A 21,572-nucleotide genomic window follows, 5' to 3' on the forward strand; every position below is an offset into this window, starting at 1 on the left:
GGCACTGTGTCAGATTCAACACTCGTAACAACAAGACGATTGAGTGTTTCTGTATTGGAGTCCATCAGGACACCAGGACAGACGGCAATGAGATAACCTTAGGTCAAACATATCTTTAAGACTATTACTCAAAAACAGCATCAACGGGAAGCAATATTCTGTACTTTAACAATGTCACAGCCAATACATTTCAAATATTTGCCCAACTCCACATACATTTTGACAACAAAGGCACAATGTTTCTATGTTGCTCTAAAGATGACAGAAGAAACAGAATTGCTAAGTTTTGAGTGTTTTTCTTTGTAACAAAATCTCTGTATAAAATGTGTTTATTTCTATTCTGCATCAGAGCGCTCCAGCAATACTTGTGTTCTGTATCATAATAATTTTCTTTTGACTCCTCATCTCACACTCCCACTGCCATCTCTTGTTACTTCACTCAGACACATTAAACCATCAACAAGAGCCAGCGGTACTGCTTCAATGTGCTTTCAGCATCTGTCAGTGTAACATGCTGCACTGTGTTAAACAAGCCCTCAACTTGTTTGGACTCCATTCGAGCATTTGCTTTGTTTCTGAAACAGTGTCAACAACCTTCTGTAATAGAAGACTTTGAACAACTGGTTGAAGTGCACGTACCAAACTGCACTGTAACCATCGTGCCGCTCAATAAAATCACACAATTATCTTAAAAACTGCCTCACCAGCCAAAATATGTACTGTGCAAAAATGAGCACATTCTCAGAAAACTATCCAATGTCAACAACAACTTGCATTTATACAGCGCCTTTAACATAATAAAACGTCCCAAGGCGCTTCACAGGAGCATTGACAAACAAAATTTGACACTGAGCCACAGGAGGAGATATTAGGGCAAGTGACCAATATTTTAGTCAAAGAGGCAGACAGGTTTAGGGAGGGAATTCCAGAGCTTGGGGCCTCGACTGCTGAAGGCGCGGCCACCAATGGTTGCACGTTGGAAATCAGGGGTGAGCAAGAGGCCAGAATTAGATTGGTTGTATTATGGAGGGGTAATTCGGGTCAATGTTTCAGGCTTCCTTAATCGCTTAGTAGATAAAGACTATAAAGATCCCAGGTTTTACTTCTGATCTGCGTTGGGAGTTAAAGTCAGATAGTCACGTGGTGAAATATAGAACATTAGAGCCTAGTCTTTAGTTACTTACCAGCCTTTATTCTTGTTAGGTCTTTAATACTCTTATGAATGACTCCATGAGGTCTAGTGTTGTACTTGAGCTGTTGTGACCTTAGTCCCATTTATTATAACTCCAGAGTGAGGCATAAGCATGGTGGGCAGCCTTTTATACTGGGCCCTGCACACCTTTGCAGGTGACCCTCAGGAGGACACCTTATGTGACTATACAGTTAGTATACATGGTCTACATACATGACATCACTTCCCCCCAAGTCTTTAATGCAAATTGATTCATACATTGACGGTGACCTGGGCTTTGCTCTTCCTGGTTGACCATTGGCGGGTCGCTTCTAGCTTGGGTGGGTTGGTAGTGAGATTTGTTGCCAATGAAGGTCCCCGTAGTTTCTGGTTGTGAGTCCATGACTACTCCATTCTCCTCGCCCCCACTCAGAGATCGTGCAAATGGCCCATTACATGCAAGTTGCATTCAAGTTCATCACATGGGTTTTACTTTTACATCTTGGTACATTTGTTGGGTGGATTATAGTTGCGTTTCTTTTTGGTCTATGGGCGAGAAAGAAAGAAAGAAAGAAAGAGAGAGAGAAAGAAAGAAAGGAGAGAAAGAGAGAAAGAGAGAAAGAGAGAAAGAAATAAAGAAATAAAGAAATTCAAAGCGCTTTACAGCCAATGAAGTACTTTAGGAGTGTATTCACTATTGTAATGGAAGAGAGTCCTATTACCTGAATACAATTAATACCCAATTGCTATATGCCATTAAAATACAATGAACATTGGGAGTTGGCTGATCTTAGCCTCAGCAGCAGTATAACGCACCTTCTGGGACATTTGCGCATGTAGGCAGGTCAATCTTAGCTATGATGCATCCTGGGGTAAAATGGTATGTTGCTCACCATTTCTGGTCACACATGCAGATTGAGCACAGATAACGGGTGCCATACAGCACCCATGAAACCACACCACAGGACAATTCAGTTCTCTCGGAGAGGCGGGAGAGGGGACTCAACGTCTTCTCACAAAGGTGCTGAAACGTCAATTTATGCTGGATCTGTAAGACTGGCTGTCAATCAAACACATGCTGCAATGGTTTAGTCACTCCCCTCAGATTTCTTTTCTGTTTAGCTCATTTCAGCATATTAGCTCAGACAGTAATTGCAATTATAAAACTCTAGCCCACAGCATTTAACTGAGAGCTTGACAAAGAGTGCAGGAGTGTACTTGAACTTCTAATTTAGTGACAGCTTCCATTTCATTTCTTATCGACTACCTTTTGATTAACCAATCTAAGTAGCACAGTGCAGTCAGACCCGGAATCTGAGCAACTTCTGTGCTATGTTGTCGTACCACTGTGGCACATTTCCTTTCGATCATTGCAAGGATCGTGATAAGATTTCTCAACTGCAATAATGGCCGATTCACCGTGGACGGTGGTTATTGTAATTTTCACCTTCTCAGTGTTTGTCACACAGAGCGAGAGAGCCAAACGTTCTTTAAGATGGAATTCCTTGGGGGATATGATGTGCTTGTGAGTTATTTGGCCGGATGCCACTCAATGTCTTGTTGTGAACCAGCCCTGCTGCATACACTTGTGCAAGCAAACATACAACATTTATTTCATCTGAGCTTCCTGAACTACCTGCAAACCACATGATTATGTAGCAGATCATTTCCTCTGTAATTTCAAAGTTCTCATCCTTATTTTCAAATCCCTCCATGGCCTCGCCCCTCTCTGTCTCTGTAATCTCTTCCAGCCCCACAACCCCGCCCCCCCCCCCACCCCCCCTCCTCCGCTCCTCTAATTCTGCCCTCGAGAATCCCTGATTATAATCGCCCAGCCATTGGTGGCCATGCCTTCCGTTGCCTAGGCCCGAAGCTCTAGAACTTCCTGCCTCAACCTCGCCGCCTCTCTACCTCTCTTTCTGTCATGTATTCAGCCAGCATTTAACCCATGTATAAATTGACAAGTTGTACTCTATGAAATAAAGGACAGGTCACAGACTGACCTTCTCTCAAGCATGGGCCTCGTGTGCATTTATACTGTATAGTAAGGACGTATCACTTTCCTCCTTCAAGACGCTCCTTAAAGCCTACCTCTTTGACCAAGCTTTTGGTCGCCTGTGCTAATTTCCACTTATGCGACTCGGTGTCAAATTTTTTATCTCACAATACTTCTGTGAAGCGCCTTGGGATGTTTCACGACATTAAAGGCGCTATATAAATGCAAGTTGTTATTGTAATTGCACACAACATAGCAGCAACAGTTGACAGGAACAGACAATACAGCAGCAGTCCATGGTTCCGGAAGATTAAATCAGGCACATCTCCTGCTGCTGACTGCGATCAGTGAGCCCTACTGGATGTGAGGGTGTGTGGATGTCCGCTGGGAATAGGATTTGGCTTGGGAGTGATAAGCCCAGCTATAAACTAGGCCTTTGAGACTCACTGGGTCTGATTTAGTCAGCTGGCCTGACAGTCAGGGCACTGATGCCACTCCCTGATGCAGGTCTGCCCATTTGTCCCGGGCGATTTTATTTAAAAGGCCCTAAATTTTGTTTGATTTCATTTTTGTGGGGTCAGGGGCAATGCCCCTCTAAGCTGCGCAAGAACCTTGTGGGCTGCTGCCACCTAAAAGAAATAAAAACTTGGATTTATATAGCGCTTTTCACAACCACCAGATGTCCCAAAGCGTTTTACAGCCAATGAAGTACTTTTGAAGTGCAGTCACTGTTGTAATGTAGGAAACATGGCAGCCAATTTGTGCACAGCAAGCTCCCACAAACAGCAATGTGATAATGATCAGATAATCTGTTTTCTTATTTATGTTGACTGAGGGATAAATATTGGCCAGGACACCAAGGATAATTCCCCTGCCATTCTTCGAAATAGTGCCATGGAATCGTTTGCATCCACCTCGGAGAGCAGACAGGGCTTCGGTTTAACGTCTCACCCAAAAGACGGCACCTCTGACAGTTCAGCACTCCCTCAGCACTGCACTGGAGTGTCAGCCTAGATTTTTGTGCTCAAGTCTCTGGAGTGGGACTTCAACCCACAACCTTCTGACTCAGAGGCGAGAGTACTACCCACTGAGCCACAGCTGACACCTAGGGCTTGCTCTGTTCCGCAATCAGATCCCCCACCCCTTCTGCTCGCCAGCCGGCAAACTTGTCGGGATTCCTCCTCGTTCGAGCGGTGCAGCTCGCCAGGGCCAAGCCTCAAAGTGGCTCGGCTTTCCCCACTGGCCGGCATACTCAGCCACCCAAAAGTCAAAATCCACCCCACTGCCTAGCTTCAAAGCTCAGAGAATATCCACTCAGGCAAAGTACCAGATGGGGTAAGGTAGCAAAGAGTGGCAGACATGCGTACAACTCACACTATTGTAGTTAAAGCAATGTCAGTGGCAGAGAATGAGCTCAGTTCAAGTCGAGTGTTTGACCATTGACTTGAAGGAAACAGTCACTAAAACACTGCAGTTAAATACTTTAAAAATGTTATTTCTATCTTTTAATAAATTGACAAATTCCATGTGTTGAACTTAAAAATCTTTCGGTGCTGCTGGTTGTAGCTTTCAACCAGGAACCAACTTTGATTTGAAAAAACAAACAGCTGGGTGATAATCCAACATGCAGAATTGCCTGATTATAGCCTTGGGATATTGGGCCAGATTTTACTATAGCTGAGCATCTAGACCTACCCCTACACCCTTCAGCTCAAAGCAGATTTGCCCACAAAATTGCTGAAAGTGTGAGCTGATCAAGACACAGCGAGGAAAGGCCAGTATGTGGGACCTGAGTGAACAGGGCAAACAAATGAAACATAGAAAATAGGTGCAAGAGTAGGCCAATCGGCCCTTCGAGCCTGCACCACCATTCAATAAGATCATAGCTGATCATTCACCTCAGTAACCCTTTCCTGCTTTCTCTCCATACCACTTGATCCCTTTAGCCGTAAGGGCCATATCTAACTCCCTCTTGAATATACCCAACGAACTGGCATCAACAACTCTCTGCGGTAGAGAATTCCACAGGTTAACAACTCTCTGAGTGAAGAAGTTTCTCCTCATCTTGGTTCTAAATGGCTTATCCCTTATCCTTAGACTGTGTCCCCTGGTTCTAGACTTCCCCAACATCGGGAACATTCTTCCAGCATCTAACCTGTCCAGTCCCGTCAGAATTTTATATGTTTCTAAGAGATCTCCTCTCATCCTTCTAAACTCCAGTGAATACAGGCCCAGTTGATCCAGTCTCTCCTCATATGTCAGTCCTGCCATCCTGGGGATCAGTCTGGTGAACCTTCGCTGCACTCCCTCAATAGCAAGAATGTCCTTCCTCAGATTAGGAGACCAAAACTAACACAATATTCCAGGTGAGGCCTCACCAAGGCAGTGAGACCTCCCTGCTCCTGTACTCAAATCCCCTAGCTATGAAGGCCAACATGCCATTTGCCTTCTTCACCGCCAGCTGTACCTGCATGACAACTTTCAATGACTGATGTACCATGACACCCAAGTCTCGTTGCACCTCCCCTTTTCCTAATCTGCCTCCATTCAGATAATATTCTGCCTTCGTGTTTTTGCCACCAAAGTAGATAACCTCACATTTATCCACATTATACTGCATCTGCCATGCATTTGCCCACTTACCTAATCTGTCCAAGTCCCCCTGTAGCCTATTAGCATCCTCCTCGCAGCTCACACTGCCACCCAGCTTAGTGTCATCTGCAAACTTGAAGATATTACATTCAATTCCTTCATCTAAATCATTGATGTATATTGTAAATAACTGGGGTCCCAGCACTGAGCCCTGTGGCACCCCACTAGTCACTGCCTGCCATTCTGAAAAGGACCCGTTTATCCCGACTCTCTGCTTCCTGTCTGCCAACCAGTTCTCTATCCATATCAATACATGACCCCCAATACCATGTGGTTTAATTTTGCACACCAATCTCTTGTGTGGGACCTTGTCAAAAGCCTTTTGAAAGTCCAAATACACCACATCCACTGGTTCTCCCTTGTCCACTCTACTCATTACATTCTCAAAAAATTCAAAGATTTGTCAAGCAAGACTTCCCTTTCATAAATCCATGCTGACTTGGACCGATCCTGTCACTGCTTTCCAAATGCACTGCTATTTCATCTTTAATAATTGATTCCAACATTTTCCCCACTACTGACTAACCAGATCGCAGGATTGTGAAATTAACAGCGCAAGGACTGAGAAGGAAGTGGCACTTAGAGTGGGTGCATTCAACATCAAATCAGGTACAAAAAGGAAATAAAGAGAGAGAGGGAAGGAAAGATTGGATTAAGAGAGAGAGAGAAAAAAAAGACACAGAAAGGAAAAGTAAAAGACAATAAAAATGTAAAAACATTAAAAATCTCCAGCAGCAATTAAATCCTGAAGGAATGAGACTCCACACTTGTAATAGTTAATCTTCAGTTAATTTGTTTAGAAGGGATTCATCACAAATTTAGCAAACACACAAATGAGGATTGCAAAGAACAATCTTTGGCATAAAAAAGTTTAGATTCCGATTGCATGAACCTGCTTCCAAACCTGTTTGAATTAGCGATTCTGACAATAATTAATTAAATATAAGGAATAAGAACAGTGTTTTGAGCATAAAGCAACACGGTCATGGTAATGCATCTTCTACAAACTATAAACAAAGAAGGATCCAATTACACAGTCAAGCATACAACACATTCTATTCCACAGAATTACTCTTTGTTAAATGTGGCACATCACCAAAGATAAGAGGAATAGGAAAAGAGATGAGACAAACCATTATTCATTAGCGGGGGGATACCAGGTTTTGGATTTAAAAGCCTGGAAAGTGAAGGTGGACAGAGAGACTGAGGGAGATAAGGAGTTCCACACTTTTGAGTTCCTAGAACATTTGTAGCACTGCTTATTTTGAGCTGAAGAGGAACAAGAATAATTGACCAAAGTAGTAGCAAAATTGGAGAGACACGAGAAGAGGGAGGTCAGAGGTGAGAGAAAGATCACCTAACAGTTGGCAAGCTTTCGCTTACTGAATGTGAAAAAGATGAAAGTATTCTTAGATGTGAGAGTCACATTCAAGTCTTTCAATGACTTATGCTTACTAAAGAGTTAGGAACTGTGACAATGAAAACAGGTGTATGGGATGAAAAAGAAAATCCAGTTTCTTCAAGCTTTAGCAAGGGAGGACATACGAGACTTTCATTCGAGATCAAAGAAGACGGTAAAGGCAAGAATGTCAATAGATGAAGATTAAGAGTGGAATCAAAGAAAGGAAGCAGTAGAGATTGAAGAAATGAAGAAGAAAAACAACATAAACTTGGCAGGGTTCCTTTGGGTGGACACCAGCTGATGATATGGTCATGCCTGTCTGTGTTGGGCTCCCCATGGTTGGACAGCCAATTCATACTGGCTCACATTGACACACTCATTTTCAGTTTTCATTCCTCCCTCCCACTGAGGGAAAGAGAGGACAATCCAAAGTGAGGGATGGAATCCAATACTTCAAAATGAAACTCTGCAAATCTACAAACGTTGTCAGGTTAAACTTTTTTTCAAATAATAATTACTTTGAGAGTGAAAAGATACGAGAATGCATTGCTGATCACACCTTTCCATGAAGTTTAGAGAAACCAAACTAAAGTCAAGGAAAATCAGATTTCAGCAAACCTACGGGTTAGCAAGCTTGTCAACTTTGGGCTGATAAAAACAGCTAAAAGCCTTTCAGCCAGACAGGCCAAGAGGGTAAAAGCAGAAGGAACACTGGAGGTAGGTGAAAAGAAACGACAGGAACCTATTTATTAATCTTCCCTCTCCATCCCATCACTATCCGGTTCCTACAAAAGATTTTTTTTAACTAAGAATCCAAGAGTTCAGAAATAAAAACAAATAGGATTCAAAATTTTGAACTGCATCAGATGGAGGAACTACAGCTACAGCCAACACGGAGCAATCGTGTAAATGAGTTTCAGTTGAAAGTGTCTCCCGGCTTCACCAGGAGCTGACTGTATAATTGAACAACATCTCCACCCCCTAGTCTCCACCCTCCAGCCCCCACCCCTAGCCCCACCCCCCACCCCTCAACCTCTACCCCCAGCCCCACCCCCCGCCTCCCATCCTCCAGCCCCCAGCCTCCACTCCCACCCTCAAGCCCCCAGCCCTCATCCCCCAGACCCCACCCTCCAGCCCCCATCCCCCAGCCCCACTCCCAGCCTCCACCCCCCAATACCCACCCCCCACCACCACATTCACCCTCCAAGATCATGTTCCAAGAATTAACATCCCAAAAGGAAAAAGTGGAAAAAGCGCCAAATGCAAAAATAGCAATGATCAGCAGCACACTAAGCAGGACAATTGTGACAGTCACAAGGTGCAGAGAGCAGGCTGTAAACAGAGCAATGACTTCGTGCCTGACTCTACAGTCACTGCTGAACCATCAGCAGTCTGGAAGATGTTTATCAGCTATCCTTTCTAACAGCAATTTTATGCTTTGAAAGCAGGGCAACTGAAGCACTTTTGAATGCTGTAATGATAGCATTAAAAAAATACAGGGCTCTCATCTACTTTTGTGAATGATAATAACATGATTAAGAACTTCCAATTCATAGAAAAATGAGCTAGATTCCAATCATAAATGTGCTCTTTATTTAGCTCATTTGCTTTTGGCATCGCTTTCCCCAATATAATTACAATTGTTGTTTAAACATTTCACAAAGGCTATAATCTCTACAGGTGATTACAGTGGACACAGTATAACTTTGCTGTCTCTGATTCATATGGACTTGACATGAGTAAACATATTGCAGTAAAATCCACCCCTTTCTTTATGACTAGAAAGCATTAAAGACAGGAGCATTCACAGTGCTGGGGAATGGAGGTTGACTGAGTTTTATTTTACACAAGAGGGAGGCAGGGCACAGTTGCTTCAGCAGAAGCTGAGCAAATGTACTGCTAGTCATGTGCCTAGATACCCAGGGCAATGTCCTCTTCATGGGTGCACACATACTATTTGATACACAATCAGGAGAGACATAAATCTGCCTCCCTTTGCTCTCGCAGGATATTCAGATATGTTTAACCTACTCACATTGGTAATGTCAAGTAGTAGGTATGGTAAGTAGTGGGTGCGGTAAGTAACAGGCTGGCTTTCCGCCTGTTTTGTTAATGGGGCAAATGTGAGATTATATTTTATACTAGGTGGTATTTCCTTCAGTTTAAAAAAATCTAAGAAGTCATTTGAAAAAGTTAATTATAAGAAGAGAAAATAGGAAGTCAGAGCTGGATTCTTGATCTGAGAGTGACTTAAGTTTGAAAGAAAAAAATCTGGAACTGTGCAGACATCAAGGCACATAAAAGAGACTGCATACGCCAGGGGGAGAGAAATGGTAAAACCAAGGTCCTCTTTTAATGGTTTCATCAATGAACTGCAAAATGAAAAAAAACAATATGAACAAACCTGATTTTGCATTAACTTCAAAACAAACTTCCCACCTTTAGATCTTAGATTGAAACATCACAGTACACCAGGGACATCTCAGTGGAACTGGTATAAATGCTTATTGCCAACATTCCTATTTGATCTGTCAGCCAACTTTGTTTAATGCCACCCACTGGCATCGAAATGATGGTGCACAAAAGTATACATGCTACAGGGCAAGCATAGGGTTCAGGTCAAGATGCAAAGTTAAAGTGCAATTTCTACTGTAACTGTAACTTTCCAATCCGCTTTGCATTTCTCAATCAGACTTTCTAATGCATGCTTGGTGCAGTATTTTTCAGCCATTGCCATCCTTCATCAGAAAGCAACAGTCTTACATACATAGGATTACACAGGTTATACAGCACAGAAACAGGCCATTCGACCCAACCAGGCCATACCAGGGTTTAAGCTCCACACGAGCCTCCTCATCTAACTCTATCAGCATAACCCTCTATTCCCTTCTCCCTCATATGCTTGTCTAGCCTCCCCTTAAATGCATCTATAATATTTGCCTCAACTATTCTCTATGGTAGCGAGTTCCACATTCACACCACTCTTTGGGTAAAGAGGTTTCTTCTAAATTCCCTATTTGATTTGTTGGTGACAATCTTATGGCCTCTAGTTATGCTCTTCCCCACAAGTGGAGACATTCTCTATGTATTAACTCTATCAAAAACTTTCAGAATTTTAAAGACCTCTATAAAGTCACCGCTCAGCCTTCTTTTTTCAAGCTTAAAGAGATCCAGCCTGTTAAACCTTTCCTCATAGATATACAGGCCCCAAGTTTCCACATGATTTGCTCCTGATTTTTAGGAGCAACTGGTGGAGAACGGAGTATCTTAGAAATCGCAATTCTCCACATTTAAGTTTTCTGCAGTTCTAGTCAGGTAGAACAGTTTCACTTTTGAACAGAATTTTTTTTTCAAAAGGGGGCGTGTCCGGCCACTGATGCCTGATTTGAAAGTTTCCACAGTGAAAACGTACTCCAAACTAACTTAGAATGGAGCAAGTGAAGATTTTTGTACGCTTGAAAAAACCTTGTCTACACATTAAAAAATCAGGCGCAGGTTACAAATTAGGCGTCGGGAACGAGGTGGGGGGGGAGGGGGGGGAAAGGAAGTCATTAAATTCTACAATAAATCCTTAGTTATACTTATACAAATATTATACAAATAAATCCAACCTGAATAAAAATTTATAAGCAAAGAAAAGATTAAATAAACCATGTTCCTACCTGTGTGAAAGTGCTTCAGGCAGGCCTTTCAGGCAGCCGTTTGCCATCGGGACCGACCGACGGCAGGGGGAGGGAGGGAGAAGGTTGCAGGAAGCCTGAGTGCTTCAGGCAGCCGTTTGCCATTGGGCCCGACGGACGGCAGGGGGAGGGAGAAAGCTGCAGGAAGCCTCAGTGCTGATCATGGAAGGGCAATGTGGTTTTATTAAAAAATGTTAAAAATTGAACAGCTACAAAGAATTTGAATAGTCTCAAACAAGTGCATGTGTCCCGTTTATCACAGTCTATCTTTAATTACAGAATGCACCCCCTCACACACAGAAATATCAAGAAAATTAAAATACAAGCCTTTGCAAGGGTTCAATAAACAAATTTTCACTTTTTCTGCAGCACTTTTTAAAATGGCCGAGTGCCAATGTTTACTTCAGACTGCGCGTGCGCGAACGCTCCAACGCGCACGCGCAGGGTTGCCGGCACCCAAAAAACTCATTTAAATTGTACCCGCCCCCTCCTACTTACAAAATCGGCGTGAGTGGTAGGCTCCGCCCCCTGTGCGCCGTGCCAAGCAGACATTGAGCTGCAAGGTGCTCGAGAATACTGCGTTTTTTTTCAGGCGCCGTTTTCGGCGCGAAAAACGGGCGCCCAGCTCGGAGGGGCGCCTGTTTTGCTGCGTGTGGAAACTTGGGGCCACAGTCTTGGAGTAGGAGGAAATTGTTCAGTTACTGGATTTACCAGACCACAGCAATCGTGATAATAAATGTTTTGGGCTGCTTTAAGTAAAAAATAAAATGTGGTGTAGATGGTGATAAATTCTCTGCTGTTGGGTGAAACTCAATTTTGGCTGAATTTATGCCAATCTGAAATGTCCATCCAGTATTAGACGGAAGGGGATGGGGCTACCAAGCTGAAGGAATAGCATATCGTTTTTCTGCAGCTGTTAAATCCGCTAATTTAGCCAATTATCCGGAAGTGCATCAGGAGGTAAACTGCATTACTGAGACAGAATGTTACATATTTGCCTTTTTATATTAAGCCACAGAGCTTCAAAACAGGTTAGCCACACGCAAGGTTGAAGAACTCTTCATAAATGTTCAATTTCTAAAAGGCAAAATTGAGAGATTTTTTAGCATAGAGCTTGCACACAGAAATAAATGGTGAAGGTAATGCAACAGAACAGCATTATTAAAGCAAGGATGAAACAAGGTGATTGAGATCAATGTGAAGCAATTGAGAATTTCAAATGCACTCTGTGGAGTGGTGGATTTACTCAGAAATGACCCAGGAATGGCTGTTCATCATATTAATTCCAGACTGACGGCTCACAATGAATACAATATGTGCATCATCAAGGGCAGAAAGCCCCCGGGGTCCTGGGATGAAAAATAAAATGCAATCACTTGACCTAGTTAAAGTCATAAAGGGTAAAGTGCTGACCCAGAATAATTTCACAACAAGTTGAGTCAGATTTTGTCCAGTCACACCGATGCTCAGTAATACCTCACAACCCTGTCCATCTGTGGTCAGGTGGTACATTACACAACTCGGACTGGTAGTCAACTGTTTCTCTCTATCCCTGGTCATACTAACGTAGGCTCGCGGCCTTCAGCGAGAGATGGGGGCCGGAGGGACTGGAGTGCATCATCACCCCCGGCAACCAAAATTTTTATTTGATTTGATATGTTTTAAAGTTTAATTTGTTTTATTGCCTGGTTTTAATGTTTATTTATTGTTCTCTCTCAAGAGAACTTGTGGTTTTAGTGCCAAAAAAACCCACAAAAAAACTCCCCAAAAAAAGGCACTTATAAACTATTTGGAGTGTCCCCCCCTTTAATAAGGGGGCACTTGATTTAATGTTTATTTATTGTTCTCTCTCAAAAGACTGTAGAGCTTTTTGAGACACGCCATGGTGCACCATCTTGCCGTCTGGAGGAGGCGGGGGTCCCCGATGGAGTACACTTGATGCGGGAGTCCTCCCCCTATTTATTGGGGGCTTGGCCTGGAGGGTGGTGCATGGAGCAGTCCCGTGCAATAAATTTTTAAGTCACTTCATGGGCTCCCAGGCCTCCTGCAATTTCTGCAGTCTGGAGGAGTCCGTATTCCACGTTTTTACGGAATGTGCGAGGTTGCAGCCCCGTTCCATTATTTAAAGGAGCTGTTCCTCAAATTCTGGGTGCACTTCAGTCCCACACTCCTGATCTTTGGGCACCCTGTGCGGAGGGGAGCGGGTAGGTCCGAAGGCCTCCTCGTAGGACTGCTCCTGGGCACAGCTAAGGGTGCCATCAGCCGGTCCAAGCAGCGGGTGGTTGAGGGGGTCATTCAGCCTGACTGCCTGCCTCTCTTCCACGGTTACATCCGAGCCAGGGTGTCCCTGGAGATGGAGCACACAGTGTCCACCAGTATGCTCGTGGCCTTCTGCGAGAGGTTGGCGCCGGAGGGACTGGAGTGCATCATTTCAACTGGGAACAGAATTTTAATTTGATTTCATTTGATTTCATTTGACAAAGGTTCCCTTTATGTTCAATTGTTAAGTTGTGTTTTTGGTGCCCTTAAAAAACAAGGGGTCCCTTGAATGAAAGTTTCCACCAAAATAGTTGTAGAGTTGTTGAGTTATGAGTGACTTGGCCAGCTAGTTGGGTTCAGGGGATCCACAATGAGGCAGGTGGTTGTGAGCCTGGAGGATGAACTGGTAATGTGTAGTGTGATTGTTAAACCTGTGCTAATTAAGCAACTAGTTATTAATAGCAATGTGTTGCTATGAATTCTTAAGCAAAGAACCCATGAAGCAAATACATTACAAACACCAGGTCACCAGGGACTAGATGCAACCACACATCCACCTGATGAACGTAAACTAATGCGAAGGCTCTGAAGGTAGCAATGTATACGTACAAATCTATTCCTTCTGTAAAGGAGCAAGTGACCCAGAAAGCAATGTAATCCACAGTTGCATATTCACCAAATAATCCAAAATTGTCTAACTTGAGTCACAGATCTATTCCAATTCTATTTTTAAAAGCTAAATTTTCTATTCAAACCTTTATCCACATGAATAGTGGATTCATATTCGTTTTGCCTATTGGTAGTAAAGATGCTTTTTGCTGATTTATTAGCCCATGGGTTGACAATGATGGAGCATATTAAGCTCGACCAAGCTGTTGGGAAATGCTATGGTGGTTTTCAGTTCTGTGCAGCAATTTAAAGTAAAAAGACTTGCAATGACCTGTAAGGTTTGTGACACCCAGAACTACCTGGCTGGTAATTTAAATTCCCTATTAGTGGATCGAAAGTCTATAATCTGTTGCAGCAGCACCTTTACAACTTGAATGGCGATCAACAGGTTAAAAGGTGTCCTTTATTTACTATCCACAGGCAAATCCAGTGGCTTAGCATCTATTCTGCAGAGACCAAAGACAAAGAAAAAGCCTAAAATTTACAGCAGCAAATGTGTCGATAAAGACTTGCCAAATTGTTGGTTCAAGAAAATAAAATCTATTCGATGTCCAGTGGAAATGCTTTTGCAGTTTGCGAGTGAACGGGTGATAAAAAGCATAGCTCCACTCCACTGATTGCCACATCTGCTATTAAATTGTTTTGGTGCTTGTCAACTTGTCTGTCTCACTACTCAGCCAGACCATTCTGTTTGTACTTGATTGCTGGACCCATTCCATTTAAACTGGGCTTTGACAAGAAGACCATCAGCTGCAGGGTAGAAGGAAAACCTGCTGCCCAGTAATCCTTGACGGGAGCATGAGGAGAAAAATTATTTAAAGAGAAAAGTCAAGGCTGAAGGCACAATAGTGGGGAACCAAAGGTCTAATGAGAGTGAGGAACTTGAAGTAATTACTATTGGTAAAGAAAAACTACTGAAGAAATTAATGGGACTAAAAGCTAACAAATTCCCTGGATCTGACGGCCTACATCCTAGGGTTCTAAAAGAGGTGGCTGCAGAGTTAGTAGATGGATTAATTTTAATCGCTCAGAATTTCCGAGACTCTAGAATGGTCCCTGCAGTTTGGAAGGTAGTAAATGTAACCCCACTGTTCAAGAAAGGATGGAGAGGGAAGACAGGGAACAGGCCAGTTGCCTGATGTCAGTAATAGGGAAACTACAAGAGTCTATTATTAGAGATGTGGCAACAAGGCACTTAGAAAATCATAATATGATTAGGCAGACTCAATGAAGTTAAGGAAATCGTGTTAGTCTAATTTATTTTGAGTTTTTTTAGGGTGTAACTTGTAGGGGGAACCAATGGATGTAGCGTATTTGAATTACCAAAAGGCATTTGATAAAGTGCCACACAAAAGGTTGTTATACAAGATTAGGGATTGGGGGTAATATGTTAGCTTGGATTGAGTATTGGTTAAAGGACAGAAAACAGAGAGTAGGAATAAACGGGTCATTTTTGAGTTGGCAGGTTGTAACTAGTGGGGTGCCGGAAAGATCAGTGCTTGGGCCTCAGCTATTTACAATCCATATCAATGACTTAGATGAAGGGACTGAGTGCGATGTGTCCAAGTTGGCTAACGATACAAAGCAAGGTGGGACAGTAAGCTGAGAGGAGGAGGCAAGGAGGATGCAAAGGGATATAGACAGATTAAGTGAGTGGGCAAGAAGGTGAAAGATGTGTGGAAATGTGAAATTATCCACTTTGGTAGGAAGAATAGAAAAGCAGAGTATTTTTTTAAAAGGTGAGAGACCAGTAAATGTTGGTATGCAAAGGGATTTGGGTGTCCTTCTACATGAATCATGGAAAGTTAACTTGCAGGTACAGCAAGCAATCAGGGAGGCAAATGGTATGCTAGCCTTTATTGTAAGGGCATTGGAATATTAGTGTAAGGAAGTCTTGCTGCAATTGGACCATACCAAGAGTACAGTATACAGTTTTGGTCTCCTAACCTAAGGAAGGACATACTTGCGTTAGAGGGGGTGCAACAAACGTTCACTAGATTGATTCCTGAGAAGAGAAGGCTATCCTATAAGGAGAGATTGAGGAGAATGGGTCTACATTTTCTGGATTTTAAAAGAATGAGAAGTGATCTCAATGAAACATGTAACGTTCTTAGAGAGCTTGACAAGGTAGATGCTGAGAGGCTGTTTCCCCTGGGTGGAGTGTCTATATCTAGGGTTCATAGTCTCAGGATAAGGGGTCTGCCATTTAGGACTGAGATGAGAAGAAATTTCTTTACTCAGAGGGTTGTGAATCTTTGGAATTATCTACTCCAGAGGGCTGTGGATGCTCAGTCCTTGAGTATATTCAAGACTTCAGATTGATAGATTTTTGAACTCTAAGTGAATCAAGGCATAAGGGGATAGGGAGGGAAGGAGGAGTTGAGGTGGCAGATGAACTATGATATTGAATGGCAGATCAGGCTCAAAGGGCCGAATAGTCTACTTCTGTTTCTATTTCTTATGTTCTTAACTCATTAAACATTGAATATCATTTGAAGCTTTCAAAATTTGTGCCACCACCATCTTGAAGTTTTAAGCTGGTAGTAATGGCTGAAGTAAATCTCTAACTAGGTTGAAGACTTATCCTTCTCTCCATCACCATTGGCATGGAGCTACTGTCAAGGTTCACCCCTTATCCTGTGACTATAGCCCCTAGTTCTAGACTCCCCAGCGAGGGGAAACACTTTGGAAGTGCTGCAGTGTCAGAGGTGCTGTCTTTCGGATGAGACGTTAAACAGAGTTCTGCCCTCTCAGGTGGATGTACAAGATCCCATGGCACTATTAGAAGAGGAGCAGGGGATTTCCCCTGATGTCCGGCCAATATTTATCCCTCAACCAACAACACTAAAACAGATTATTTGCTCATTATTGCAGAGAGCCAGCATGGGCTCGATGGGCCGAATGGCCTCCTACTGTGCTGTGATGGTTCTATAATTCTATCTCATTCCTGTGCACAAATTGACTGTCATGATTCCTACATTACAACAGTGAGTACATTTCAAAAGTATTTCTTAGTCTGTAATGCATTTTGGGATGTTCTGAGACCATGAAAGGTGCTATATGAATCCAATGTCTTTTTTCTTCATTCTTTCCATGAGAATGGTGTGAGCCACTGTTGTTCTGGGCTCTTCCATTGCAATCAGGCGACTCCACTCCCCCAAACTTACCTTTCTGCCGCTGGATTGCCATCCGGGCCACAAGTGCCGGTTCTCGGCGCATGATGCCCATGTGCCGAAATCCGGCACTTGTGAACTGTCAGAATTTCTTTTGACAGTTCCAACGCATCCCCGGGAGAAGGGTCTTCGCAGATGGAGATTTGGGCTATTTGCCGAGTTGTAATAGATAGAAAATATAAATGTTATTACTTATTTTTATATTAAAAGCCCTGGGCTAGACATTGCACTTCACATCGCCCATCTATGGCCCATATAGCGCCCAAAACGGACCTCTATCGCCCATTTTGAGGAAAAAGTGGAAACTAGGCCAGAAATATCGACGGAGAAATAGGCCCCCAAGTTTCGGTTCACTTCGCCGAACTGATCGCCGAGCTGATCGCCCAGACAAGGCCCATCCCAACTTTCGGCACATCGCCATCACAAGACCGGGCTGATGTAAGGCCGAAAACATCGTTGAGAAATAATTGCTTTTCCCAGGCTTCACAGAAGGGAATGGGCACTACGGGCACCATTTTGAAGATTGGAAGAAGGGGGGAGACAGCCAAAAAGACATGTTAGATAGTTGTGAGTGATTTGTGTGTCCTGCATAGATACATCTGCTCAGATTTTTAAATATTCTTAATAGTATTACAGTGGATTAGGCATTTTTTATGGAATACATAGAGTAGTTTAATAGATTCAAGTTCATTTATAGCACTTGAAAATAATTATTGATAGTGATAGGGCCTATGTTTTCTGCACCATTACTCGTAACTGCTCACAAGCTGGTTTCTGAAAGGATCAATCGAAGAGTGGCAGAGAAATGCAGAGACAGAGACAGAGGAGGCGAGCGTACAGCCAATGATGGTACAAAGAAACGCAATCTTATTTCAACTTGTCTGAAAACGTGTGTCTAAGGAGGCTGCGCTTCCAGAAGGAGGTCATCGATGAGATCTGCCAGCTCAAGGGGGATCTTCAGCCTTCCAGCACCATCAAAACCGCACTGTCCGTTGAGGTGAAAGTTACTGCTGCCCTAGCCTTCTACGTTTCGGGATCTTTTCAGGCTTCAGCTGGTGACATCTGTCATATCTCTCAGCACGCCCCACACTGCTGTATTTGGCAGGTGACTGAAGCCCTTTACGCTCGCAGGATGGACTTTATAAGCTTCCCTATGACAAGGGAGGCACAGACCTGGAGGGCTTTGGGTTTCTCCAGAATAACAGACATCCCCAAGGTGCAGGGAGCAATAGACTGCACGTACGTTGCCCTGAAAGCCCCTTTAAAGAATGCAGAGGTGTTTCATAACAGAAAGGGATTCCACTCCCTAAATGTGCAGCTTGTTGTCGACTACAAGCAAAAAATCATGACAGTAAATGCTACATTTCCTGGCAGCATCCATGATGTGCACATCCTACGTGAGAGTGCTATCCCTGATCTGTTTCTCAATCAGCCAGAAGGTCACAGTTAGATGCTTGGGGATAAGGGATATGGTCTTGCCAGTTGGCTGATGACCCCACTGTGTAATCCCGTCACTGAAGCAGAGAAACGTTACAATGAAAGCCACATAGTGACACGCAACATCGTCGAAAAGACAATTGGAGTCCTAAAGCAGCGCTTCAGATGCCTGGATCATTTTGATGGCAGCCTACAGTACCACCCTGACCAGGTCGCTGAGTTTATTGTGGTGTGTTGCATGCTGCATAACCTGCATAAGGAGAGGACAACAAACGCCAGATGGGGCTGCAGGTCCACCTCCAGAAGGAGGGGAGACGGAAGAGCTAGCCGGCGAGGAGCAAGAGGAGGAGGAGGAGGAGGCTGGTGAGGACCTCGGTGGGGGACCAGCCTGGCGATGTAGCCATGATCCTATCACCCTCCCCCCCCCCAGAAGAACAGTACCTCGTGGGAGTTACACGGCCACAAAGCTGTTGCGTCAGCAGCTGATAAAGGAACACTTTGCATGAATTTACATTGGGGATCATCACATTTACATTTAGATTAACAATTACGTTTATACAAAAGTTGCATTTGATTTGAGTTACGTTTTAGCCTTGCCTGCACTGGCCTGTCCTTTGTAGTGCAGTATTTGCATTAATGCTTAACTCAAGTAATGTTATTACTAGAAAATAAAAATGTTAAATTATTCAAAATGCCTAAGTTAATTAACCTTATCAGAGAATGCACAACAATTGTTAAAATCATTAACAAAATTTATTACAAACAGAATTATTTTCAAACCCTCCTTCCCACCCACCCATCCCCGCCCAACTATGAACAAACATTTTAAGCAATCTAACATACAATGAACAATGATCTCTGCTCTCTCCTCTCTGACTCTGCCTTCCTCCACTCTCTCTCTCTCTCTGCCCCTCCATGTGCCTTCTGCGCATGTGTGGATGACCCCTGACCTCCCCCTGACCTCCCACACATGCAAGGCTGAGATGTTCCACATCACTGGAACAAGGCCCGTTTTGGGGGCGATGGCCACCTAGTGGAACGTCTAGACCCTGTCTATGAAGATAAGTATGTTTTTAACACTGTTAAAACATGTTTTTTAATTTAAAAAAAATATTTTTTTCTCTAAAACATTTAATGTAATGCAATTACTATTAATTTTTAAAAAGTGTTGTTTTTATTTATGTTGGTGTTCTATTTGATTTCAGGGGTATTCTTATTGAATTCGGAGTTCCCATTACTATGAATTAGAATACTACCTTTTTTGATTGGTGGTTCAGGCCCACGTGATCCCAGGCTGCACATAGGCTCCTGGAATACGTGGGCCTCTGCGCTGGACTGTGCAGCTAGGCCTCAGAGCACAAGTCTACGTTCCCCCGGGACCACCAGGTATTTTCGTTAAAAAATTTCTGTCGGGAGACATCTGACTGCATTTGTAGACGAATAAGTCAAGTTCCATCTTTATTACATTAGAATTCTGGGACTTTTTTTGGTGTTTTACGAGTTGCGTTCCATAATTACATCCATTTTTTATACGACAACGGAAAACTAACTGTAACCAAAAACCAAGCTCCTTCACTTGACCAAGTAAACTCCGTGAATCAGGAAGCACTCAACAACTGCTCTTGGTGGCCCCAGCGGTCATCTGAGATTGTGGGGAGGAGAGAATGATGTAAGAGTGGAGCTGTCTTCCGGTACTGTCAGTGGAAAACCAACGACCGAAAGCTCATTCCACGTATTTGTTTTTTTTACATTTTCAACATGAGTTATCGGGACACATGCCCATCTTATTATGTTGCTGAATTGGAGAAACATATGAACCACATTTTCATTAATGCACAACATTCTTTGAATAAACTGAACAAGAACATGTTTGGTTGAGTATTTTAGAGTTCTGAAAACTCCAAACTGCACTGTGGTCTGGTGGTTCCAACAATTGAGCCCTTTGACTTTGCACTGAGATTGATGAGTATTTCAGTTCCCAGGCAGCCCATTAGATGGAGCACCACACTGAGCTGTGAGCTATTCCTTTTCAGAGGAGGGAAAGAGGACATTGTTCATCTTGTTCCCGTTTACCTGGTGTGCTCTACTGAGTGCACTGCTGCTGAGAGTCATGGAAAGGTTTTAAATAGATCAGTTTAATTTTTCAAAAATATCAGTTTTCATCTTACAGCTCTGAACCCTTTCTCTTATTCTGCACAATGTTGTGCGCTATGATGCAATTCACAATCTGAAGCTTTCACCTTAAATTGGTTGAAATAGCTTTCTCTGGGTTCTCAAAAATACACTTTAGCTGAAATACATTTCAGCTAAATTGTTATCTTTAGCTGAACTTAAGGTCTTCCTTTCACTATTGGTTTTGAATCTGTTTTCCTCGGTGTTCAATGATAAACGTACTTTTCCTTTGGCAATTTCCTGTCTTCAGTTGTCCCCATGCTGCTTCTGTCTTTAGCATCAGCTGTGGCTCAGTGGGTAGCACACTCGCCTCTGACTCAGAAGGTTGTGGGTTCAAGTCCCACTCCAGGAACTTGAGTACATAAGAAAATCTAGACTGACACTCCAATGCAGTGCTGAGGGGAGTGCTGCACTGTCAGAGGTGCTGTCTTTCAGAATATTCATTAAACCAAGGCCCTGTCTGCTGTCTCAGGTGGATGTAAAAGATCCCATGACACTATTTCAAGGCAGAGCAAGGGAGTTATCCCCGGTGTCCTGGCCAATATTTATCCCTCAATCAACATACCAAAAAAAAATGATCTGGTCATTATCACATTGCTGTTTGTTGTGCGCAAGTTGGCTGCCATGTTTCCCACATTACAACAGTGACTTCATTGGCTGTAAAGTGCTCTGAGGCGGTTGTGAAAGACGCTATCTAAATGCAAGGCTTTCTTTCTCTCTTCATGCTCTCCTTTTTTTTTCCTCTTACCTATTCTCATCTTTCACTTTACTCTTTGGGTCTTCTGCACTCTGTTAAAGTCCATCAGCTGCTCAATCATTTTGAACTGATGTGCACGCTCCTGTCTTTAAATTATCGCTGGTTTTGTCCTCTTCTGCATCCATGTGGCCACCCAGTATGAGGAAGTCTCAAAATGCTTGCTCCCATTTTACTGCTGAGAATTGGCAATAACCTCAGCGCTGA

General features: G+C 43.2%; 1 protein-coding gene across 1 annotated transcript in view; it reads right to left on the minus strand.

Moving 5' to 3' along the window:
• Positions 1 to 21,572, minus strand: part of igsf9bb (immunoglobulin superfamily, member 9Bb) — a 777,241-nt gene that overhangs the window by 672,258 nt on the left and 83,411 nt on the right. The window lies entirely within an intron of this gene.

The sequence above is a fragment of the Pristiophorus japonicus genome, chromosome 11 (genome assembly GCF_044704955.1).
Source record: "Pristiophorus japonicus isolate sPriJap1 chromosome 11, sPriJap1.hap1, whole genome shotgun sequence".
In the NCBI taxonomy this organism is placed as follows: Eukaryota; Metazoa; Chordata; class Chondrichthyes; family Pristiophoridae; genus Pristiophorus; species Pristiophorus japonicus.